This window comes from Triticum urartu, chromosome 6A, assembly GCF_056163025.1.
Source record: "Triticum urartu cultivar PI428250 chromosome 6A, HENAU_Tu73, whole genome shotgun sequence".
Classification (NCBI taxonomy): Eukaryota; Viridiplantae; Streptophyta; class Magnoliopsida; order Poales; family Poaceae; genus Triticum; species Triticum urartu.
In genome coordinates this window covers 48,751,071-48,760,000 of record NC_141878.1, presented here as the reverse complement: position 1 = coordinate 48,760,000, position 8,930 = coordinate 48,751,071, and the positions used below count along the sequence as shown (strand labels likewise).

Genomic DNA, 8,930 nt, shown 5'->3' with positions numbered 1-8,930 from the left:
GGATTTGCAGTATCTCAACAATCAGAACAGCGAATATTCCATCATCCAAACTAAGCTTCCTCAGATCCTAACCCATTGGTCATTATCGAGCCTCGTGACTCCGGCTGTGTTGATATCTTCGTATTACCTGTTATCATTCTATCTATCTGGTTATTGCTTTATGTGTTGGTTGGTATTTCACTATTTAAGTAGTATAGTTACTGATTCTATTGACTGAAGGATTGCTATTGCTGACATCTTCTGTGATGGAAGCCGAGGGAAAGGCCACCAAGAGATTCGGGTGGGTCGGCCTTCTATATTACCTAGTCGCCCGTTACGATATTCCTTTACGAGAATAGCCTACTTTCGCTTCTAAAGTGCCTTTTTTTTTCAACAACTCAATAGAACTTTTTTCTTTTTTCATATTATGTTATTTGCACTTTGGATTTTCCTCTCTCGCTCCTGGACTCTTGTTTAGCTTGTTAGAGGGAATGATCCGCCCGGGGATCCGGGTTTTTTCCTTCCTACGATGAAGGTGCCTTAAACCAAATGAATATCTCAAGCACTCGAGTAAGCTGTGGACGCACATTGAGGACGAAGGGAACGCACTTCTGTCCTTCTGTCATTGGACTGATCATTTCTTTTGGCTTTCTAGGCCATAGATTAGTGAACTTTCTCTTCTAATGAAATAGATCTTTCAAGTTTTCGTATGAGTCTACTAGTCATAGGTTTCTATTTTGTTAGTTCTACCGGAGATAGGTATGGAAGCCACTATGAGTATATATCCAGGTATGCTTCTAACTTCACCTCACGCCATAAACGGAATCCCTATCATGAGCGCAACTGTATTTACAAGTTCAGTAGCCTGAGTGAGCTTTCTCCTCAATATGGATGTGGTGATTGTTCATAAACTCCTTGAAAATCAGACAGACTTATTATCAGTGCTCCAAGCTCCATGTGTTCTAGGGCTAAGACTACATTGGTGTAGGCTCCCCTTATCCTTCCTCTGGCATTCGCCGATCGATTTCTAAATGAGTGGAATTTCGATTCTCTAACTGCTCAAATAGCAATGGTTTCCTGTTCCGCATTGACCCTAGGATTGGCGGCTTGGCTTAAAGAATATGGGATTCTCTTTCCGGTGGAAAATTGCATCTGAAAATGAGACTGAGACCTACTTTTCGAATTGTCAGAGGCTATGAGATCCACTTTCTTTTGGAAAGGAGAAGGGAGAAGCAGCATTTCAACTGTGTGAGGATGGACTCTAGACCCACTCGTTCTGATTCTGTGATTGCAATTTCTCAAAATGGATCATAAAGTTGATCCTGTTTACTAACTCACTCTCGAAGTAGAAGTACCGGACCAGGTAACCAGAAGATAAGGCCACTCGGCAAGACTGGACTAGTTTAACACGGCTATCTAGTGGAACACTATATATATAGGACTTGTAGAGCTTGAAAAAGCTTGTTTTGGTCTTTTTTTCTCTTTTCTGGGCACTGAACTTCATAGACAGACTTACCAACTGATGAGCCAAAGTAGCAAATTTCTTCTTCCTGGGAGGGGCGGACTCTATGTTGGTAGATCGAACTTTCATTTCTTCCTTCCATTTCATCTGTTCAAGTAGTCTCCTTTTCAAGTAGATACGCTTTGATACCAGACTGGTGTGCATTCTATGCTTACCCAGCGAGCGAAGGAGCGAGCCAATTCCTCTGTTCCGGTAGAGCCAATTCCTTTGAAGAATTGTTTACTTTCTTGTCTTTCCTCCAGTGAACAGAGTGGAAGACCAGGTATCTTCGTAGTTGGCTCTGGAATGATTGCTTGCAGGATTTCATATTTTCCAGTGATCAGCTTAGTTGGAAGAGATAGATAGGAGAAGCGAATGCCAGATGCGCGGTGTGCCAATCAATCCAATTTCGTGAGATCGAGTCAAGATAAGAAGGAAAAATTCTTTGGAGTAAAGTCGCCTGGAAGAAAGAATAGGAATTGATCTAGCTATAGTATAGATAGAGTGTCAGATGAAATGCTTGACAAGGCAAGGAAAGAGAACTTCCACATCCTCTGTTCACACTACCTGGATTGGAATTGGTTCTATCGAGATATACTGACTTGAAACAGGAATTTCTTGGTAACTGCTGCTTCTTTGAAGCAAGTGCTTTCGGGTTGGCTCTTCTGATATGTGTATTTGCTACCCATACGGAACAATTTCATTGATGAAAGATGGATGGCTATTCTCCACATTTGCCAGCACAGTGCACTTTTTCTTCTATTTCATGATTCCTTTCTTTCTGTCGCCATTTGAAAATGGATTTCTCCTCCTGGTTTTAGTCACACACGTCTTTTCCACCTAGGAAGGATGCCCCTACGATCATTCCATGCTCTGCCTTCGCCCGAGCGGTCCCCAGGGAAGGAAGCCAATAATGGGAGTGTCAGGGCGGAACTTCATTAATGAAAGGATTTGCACTGCCCCACCGTGCCGCAGGGACGAACTTCAATAGCCCATCATAGCACTCTCAGTCAGGGGGTTAGGGAACTCTTGAAGATATCGATAGAATAACATTTCTTTTTCATAAGTTTCAGTGGACGCAGAGCCAACAAGTGCAGTTTTTCAGCGTAAGGTCAGGTTACAGAAAGGCCTATTTTGATAAGCAAGGCATTGCAAACAAATAGGTAGAGCAGAGAGCTAACCTAAGGAGCGAGCTTGTTGTAGTTGGTCTAAAGGGGGAAATAAAGGACTGTCCCGCTACTACTTCCTTGATTCCCGGGAAAGAAGGAAGACCGAGGGTAACTAACTCTTCCTTCTGAAAAATCTATATCCCAGCTCATTTTCATCGAGCCTTCCCCCCGTTTGGAGTATAGCCAAGTGGTAAGGCATCGGTTTTTGGTACCGGCATGCAAAGGTTCGAATCCTTTTACTCCAGAGCATACTTATTCTAGAAAATAGAAAAAGAAAAAGAAAGTCTCATCCCTAATAAATAAATGAAAGTAGATTTACATTATTTTTGTATTTCTAGGGGGAATGTTGAGGCAAACTTACGATGCTGACAAGCTGGTTAGGTGCCGAGTTGGATTAGACATCGCAGGTTTCAGTTTAAGAATTGGGAAGAGGTTAAGAACCTAGTGGAATCCACTGCGAGGGGAAGTGCTGAAGTGAAGAAAAGCCCCAATTTTTGAGAGGATTGCATAATTGGAGAGTAGAATTGGAGCAAAGCCGTGATCTGGTAGGCGACTGGTACAAGTGCTAGACTGGAGCTAGACAAGAAGCGTTGAGCAGGAACTTGAGCAATTCCAGAAACCTTAGAAGAAACTGGATATGTGGCAACAAGAAGGGCTTAGCCAGAATCTTGAAACAGGTATGATACCGGCACATATCAGCCTGATGTGATGTACCTGAATTCATTCATGTTCTGTGGAGTCTTTCTTTTAATATTCTTATTTTTTCTCAGTTTAATTAGGAAGCAAATGCGGTTTCAAGATGAACTCAACCTCGAAAAGGAATTCAATTAGCTGTGCAGTTAGCCCTTTTATCTTTAATAATTGGTTGAAATGGGTATTGCCTGTCACTTGAAAATAAGGTTGTTTCATTTAGAATTCAGCAAGTTTCTTAGAAAATTGTTGTTAAACAGGTTGACGTTCCACTGGGAATGGAATAACAAAGGCTTTTGGCAGTTTGTGGATCGAGATGTGATTCGCTTTTTGAGTAATAGTTTCTTTCATTTGGTGTGCTCTTCCTGGAACCGGTAATAGGAAAAATTTGGTGCATTCTACTTTGCTGTTATGGTATTTACAATCCTTGAATTGTTTGAACCTGACTCTCATTATCTGTCTTCATGGTCTTGAGGGTATTTTGGATATCGTGGAGGTAACTGACGATGAATTCGTCTCTTGCCTCACCGATCTGAACACGGAGTTTCCGAAGCTACAAGAGTGCTTGGTTAAACGGTGCCATTAAGTTTCAACTGTCTTTAAACTTACTACTTCAAGTGCAATTATCAAATCCTTGCAAAATTGTTGGCTTTCTCATCTACAAAAGGCAACTCTGGTATGAAAGGAAACAGATAATTAGGTTCCACTCACTACGTCAACTAAAGCAACTGCATCTGGAGCACTTACCAGGGAAAATCGAATAAATAATGACGTAGTACGAGGGGATTTTTTTTCTAACTATTGCCATCCTGTGTTCAGTTCCCATTTCGTAGTAGGAGACAGACTCAAAGTCAATAGATTCCTGTCCTTTTCTATAGAAATAGGCTTGGTCAAGTGCTTAAAAAAGAGGTGACCCGAATGATTTCAATGAATTGCTATTTGGTCAGATTGGAACAATTGGATTCGAAAGGAAAGAAAGACTGTGAACGAAGAGGGCCGCCCATGATCGATTGGATTCGGCAAATAAAGTAGAGGGCCCGCCCGTGTCACCACCAGTCCACCGAACCAGCTGTAGATCGCTAACTCTCTTGTCGACGCCCGGAACTTATGTACGAGTTAAGAATGAATTGTTCCCGAGTAGAGAGGGCAGGATAAGGATTCAGTAAGAAGGAGAGTCTACTTATGGAAATGCCATCCTCTCTTTCCTCAGTAACGGAGTGACTAGCTACCCCGACTTTTTATTCCAGTTCCATTCTTACTGGTGCAGGAGTCCAAAGTGCATCTTCCAACTCCCTAACTGCGTCTTCCATGAAGTTCGGGAGACCCCTCACGTGCCGCTGCCCGTGAGACTCGCCTTTGTACACTTTGCGCACCGCTTCGACTAGACCCCGCTACTACCTCGTATCCAAATACCTGCGATCTAGCTCATTCTTTTTTAAGCCCTGCAAGCCTAATAGAACCTTGTTTCCTGGGCCAAGTCAGCCTATAAGTAAGTAGGGCTGAAGACAATTTGTTTGTTAGTTTTTCAATCTTCTTCCTTCTATGCTTAGAGTAAGTGGAAATGACCTCCTTGATCAGCAAGTAAGCGAGCGGTAGTTCAGTCTCCGACAAGTGAGGCCGAATAGCCCCAGGTGTCCTTTTCCTTCTAAACTAGCTGCTCTCGCTTGACTCTTCTAGTGAGCAAGCAAACTGGTCGGGGAACAGGGTCGGATCAAAGTAAGGAATGGGAATAGCACTCACTCGTTGAAGGTAAGCCAGAAACAGGGGTTGTCCTCTCCCTTACTTAAGTCCTAGTCCATCTTTTCGTGCCCCAAAGGGGAAGTCAAGCAATAATGAGGGAACTTGACCCACACCTGACGAAAGAGTTTGGTAGCTCGAAGGAAGCAGAAGCAAAACCTGCTTTCTTTCTGTCCCAACCTCCAAGGGTTCCTCCCTATATGACATAGTCCATTGGATTGGGGCAATGGTACGCACCTATGTTTGGTGTCCCCTCTCTCACTTCCTCGTCAGATCCTGGTCCCAAAGGGCAATACATTGAGTCGGAAAGACGGGGGGCTTTCGTAAATTCCATTCTGTAGCCGAACTAGCCCCTGGATCAGCTCTCATAGTGGGAGAATCAGAGTCAAGTTAGGCGCAAAAGAGGGGGTTGACATCATTCGTCGTGATTGGATCAATCAGACTCCCCCACAGGAAATGCCAAGGGGCGCCCTTTCTCATTATCATCTACCGCCCATTTCTTCATCATCTGCTGCTGCCTTAAGTGCGTAAAGTAGGCTCAGCTTCTTAGGTTTCTAAATATCTTGTAGTAGCCGAAGGTAGTCCAGTCCGCTTGTTAGATTGAATTGAATCTTATATAACCTACGTAGCTAAAGAGAAAATCATAATAGTCTAAGTGGACCTCTCAAAGGTATAAATAAGTAGACATTAGTCTTACTGGTTCGGTCTTTTTCTTTTTTTGTTATGATGCCCACATTTCATACTTCTCAATTCTTATTTATTCAAGGGTTCGTATGTACTGAGTGACTCTAGGTCTATTCAGATGCAGCTTCAAGAGAGCTTTATTCGGCCTTTGTATGACCGTCTTCCCTTCCTGTCTATCTCCTTCGGTCAGGTAGTTCTGCTTCCGATGCCGGAGGAGCAGGGTGGGATAGAAGGGTAGTTTCTGAGTTCGAGATGTCTGAGCTTGGAGGTTCCACTTCTCTAATGTGATAATAAAGCAACAAGCAACGCCGCTCCCGTGCGCTCATCCCTTGCTTGTTCTTGAGCGCTAGTCATTCATCCCTAGCTGGGTTCTTGGGATATCTTGATTCTCTTTATGATGATGTAAGGGTCGGCAACAATGAATAAGGAATCGATCGGAAGTTCGCGCCAATCGATCTTCTGTAGGAGTAGGAGGTAGCGCGAATCCCCTCTTTCTTCGTTTAGAAGAGTGCTGGACCTCCACAACGTCAAACCATAGAACACAGCTCCTTTCGGTCGAACCCTAGGAAAGACGACTTTACCTTTTTCGTAGATAGTCTGAGTTCGAGCTACTGTAGTCTCCCCCGTTGACCTTCTTTTTTAGATAGAATCCTCAATGAGTGGAAAGGACTCCCAAACTTGCTCCACAGTACTATACCATACAGAGCCGCGCCCTTGTGATATGATAAGAAGAAAAGGGGCCAGGCCGCCCTCTTTTCTTTTCCGCACCAAGCCTTCTTGTAAAATCGGGTGTATAGCTCAGTTGGTAGAGCATTGGGCTTTTAACCTAATGGTCGCAGGTTCAAGTCCTGCTATACCCAAAACAAAAAAAACCACTCTTGTATTCGTAAGGATGCATAGTAGCCTTCAAAGAGCACTCTTTGGCCTTGAGAAAAGCCCCTTTCTCATCAACATCTCGACTTCGCTCGTTGTTTGAGGTAAGTATAAAGGAGATCAGACTGGCTCGGTCATTGATAGGCCGGCCTTCTCCTTATTCATTGGATAGGGCGCGGGGGAAAGTCAAGTCAAGCACTAGTTAGTTGGGGTGGGACGCACCAAAGCAGCGTTCGTTGCACTAGCGCCTTATCTTTTGAAGCTAAACAGAGGCTCGAAAGACGGAGTACGCCCGAAGTCGTTGGCTACCTTTTTGTAGTGCGCAAGTCAGAGTGAACTTCTTCTTCTGTTCTGCGAATCTACTAACGAGAACTGCCGTACAGTCCTATCTTTTTTTAAGAAAGATCGTAGATGAACGTTTCGTTTCGTTACCTAAGTAGTTGAGCAATTCATTCCAAGGTAAACAAAGAGGTATTTCCTTTTCTCGTTCAGTCCTTCTCTCCTTCCATCCCAGTAGGCCTATTCATGCTTTTTTGCTATCCATCTTGATCAAATAGAAGAAGGGGAAATTCAGACTAGGCAAAACACCTCAAAAAGTGAAAAAAAGATAAAACAACTTTCTTATTGTCAAGTAGTAAACCATAGTTCTCATCCTAGGAAACCATATCGATCATCGGTTCAGAGCTCCCAACTACGAAGCTCTTTTCTAGAGCGAGTCAACAATTCGTGGATCCATGGTTTGGATGAAGCTATGTACCCGGGTAGAGATGATTTGTCTCAAAGATGTTCCGCTCATCCAAGAATCTGAAACTTCATCTACATAAACTCATAAATAGCCCTTTCCTTTCTTTTCTTGACTTAAAAAGGTAATCAATCCTTTCTTTTCATCTTTTATCAAGTCTTCCTCTTCCTGATTGAGTCAATCAGGGATAGAAATTCGGATCAACTATGAGGAGTAGGGCTGCTGGGCAAGTGAATGAACTCTGTCCTAGGCATTTCCAATAAGTTCAGTGAAGTGAGGGCGAAGCCTTTTTTGAGAGGGAAAATACACTCCCAATGATATTCCATAATGGAAGGAATGAGTGGAAGATTTACTGGAAGAAAAAAATACGATACTTTTCTAGTCGTAGGTAGGGCTACCTATCTAGTTTCGTGCTTCGGGCGTACCAGATTCAATAGGCTAGGTTATAGCTGACAGATTTCTTTAAGAACTAGCCGCCTATAAGCCTCGCTAGTAGTATTCCTGCCCAGTGCCGGAGTAGTGACTCACAAGGTAAGTTCTCCTCGATGCATTTCCAACACTCTCTTTTTCTACGTACACTTTATCTATGTCATTTCCAATCAGCAATATGTCATCCACATATAATATTAGAAATGCTACAGAGCTCCCACTCACTTTCTTGTAAATACAGGCTTCTCCAAAAGTCTGTATAAAACCATATGCTTTGATCACACTATCAAAACGTTTATTCCAACTCCGAGAGGCTTGCACCATAAATGGATTGCTGGAGCTTGCACACTTTGTTAGCTCCCTTTGGATCGAAAAAACCTTCTGGTTGCATCATATACAACTCTTCTTCCAGAAATCCATTTAGGAATGCAGTTTTGACATCCATTTGCCAAATTTCATAATCATAAAATGCGACAATTGCTAACATGATTCGGATAGACTTAAGCATCGCTGCGGGTTAGAAAGTCTCATTGTAGTCAACTCCTTGAACTTGTCGAAAACCTTTCACAACAAGTCGAGCTTTGTAGACAGTAACATTACCGTCAGCGTCAGTCTTCTTTTTGAAGATCCATTTATTCTCGATGGCTTGCCGATCATCGGGAAAGTCAACCAAAGTCCATACTTTGTTCTCATAAATGGAGCCCATCTCAGATTTCATGACCTCAAGCCATTTTGCGGAATCTGGGCTCACCATCGCTTCTTCATAGTTCGTAGGTTCATCATGGTCAATTAACATGACCTCCAGAACAGGGTTACCGTACCACTCTGGTGCAGATCTTAGTCTGGTTGACCTATGAGGTTCGGTAGTAACTTGATCTGAAGTTTCATGATCATTATCATTAGCTTCCTCACTAATTGGTGTAGGTGTCACATGAACCGGTTTCTATGATGAACTACTTTCCAATAAGGGAGCAGGTACAGTTACCTCATCAAGTTCTACTTTCCTCCCACTCACTTCTTTCGAGAGAAACTCCTTCTCTAGAAAGGATCCATTCTTAGCAACGAATGTCTTGCCTATGGATCTGTGATAGAAGGTGTACACAACAGTCTCCTTTGGGTATCCTAT

The 8,930-nt window shown here is 43.0% G+C and overlaps 1 non-coding gene across 1 annotated transcript; it reads left to right on the top strand.

Annotated features, from left to right (window-relative positions):
- The first annotated feature begins 6,547 nt into the window (after positions 1-6,547).
- On the top strand, positions 6,548-6,620 carry TRNAK-UUU (transfer RNA lysine (anticodon UUU)). The gene has a single exon. It is a non-coding gene; the product is annotated as a tRNA-Lys (tRNA).
- The last annotated feature ends 2,310 nt before the right edge of the window (positions 6,621-8,930 follow it).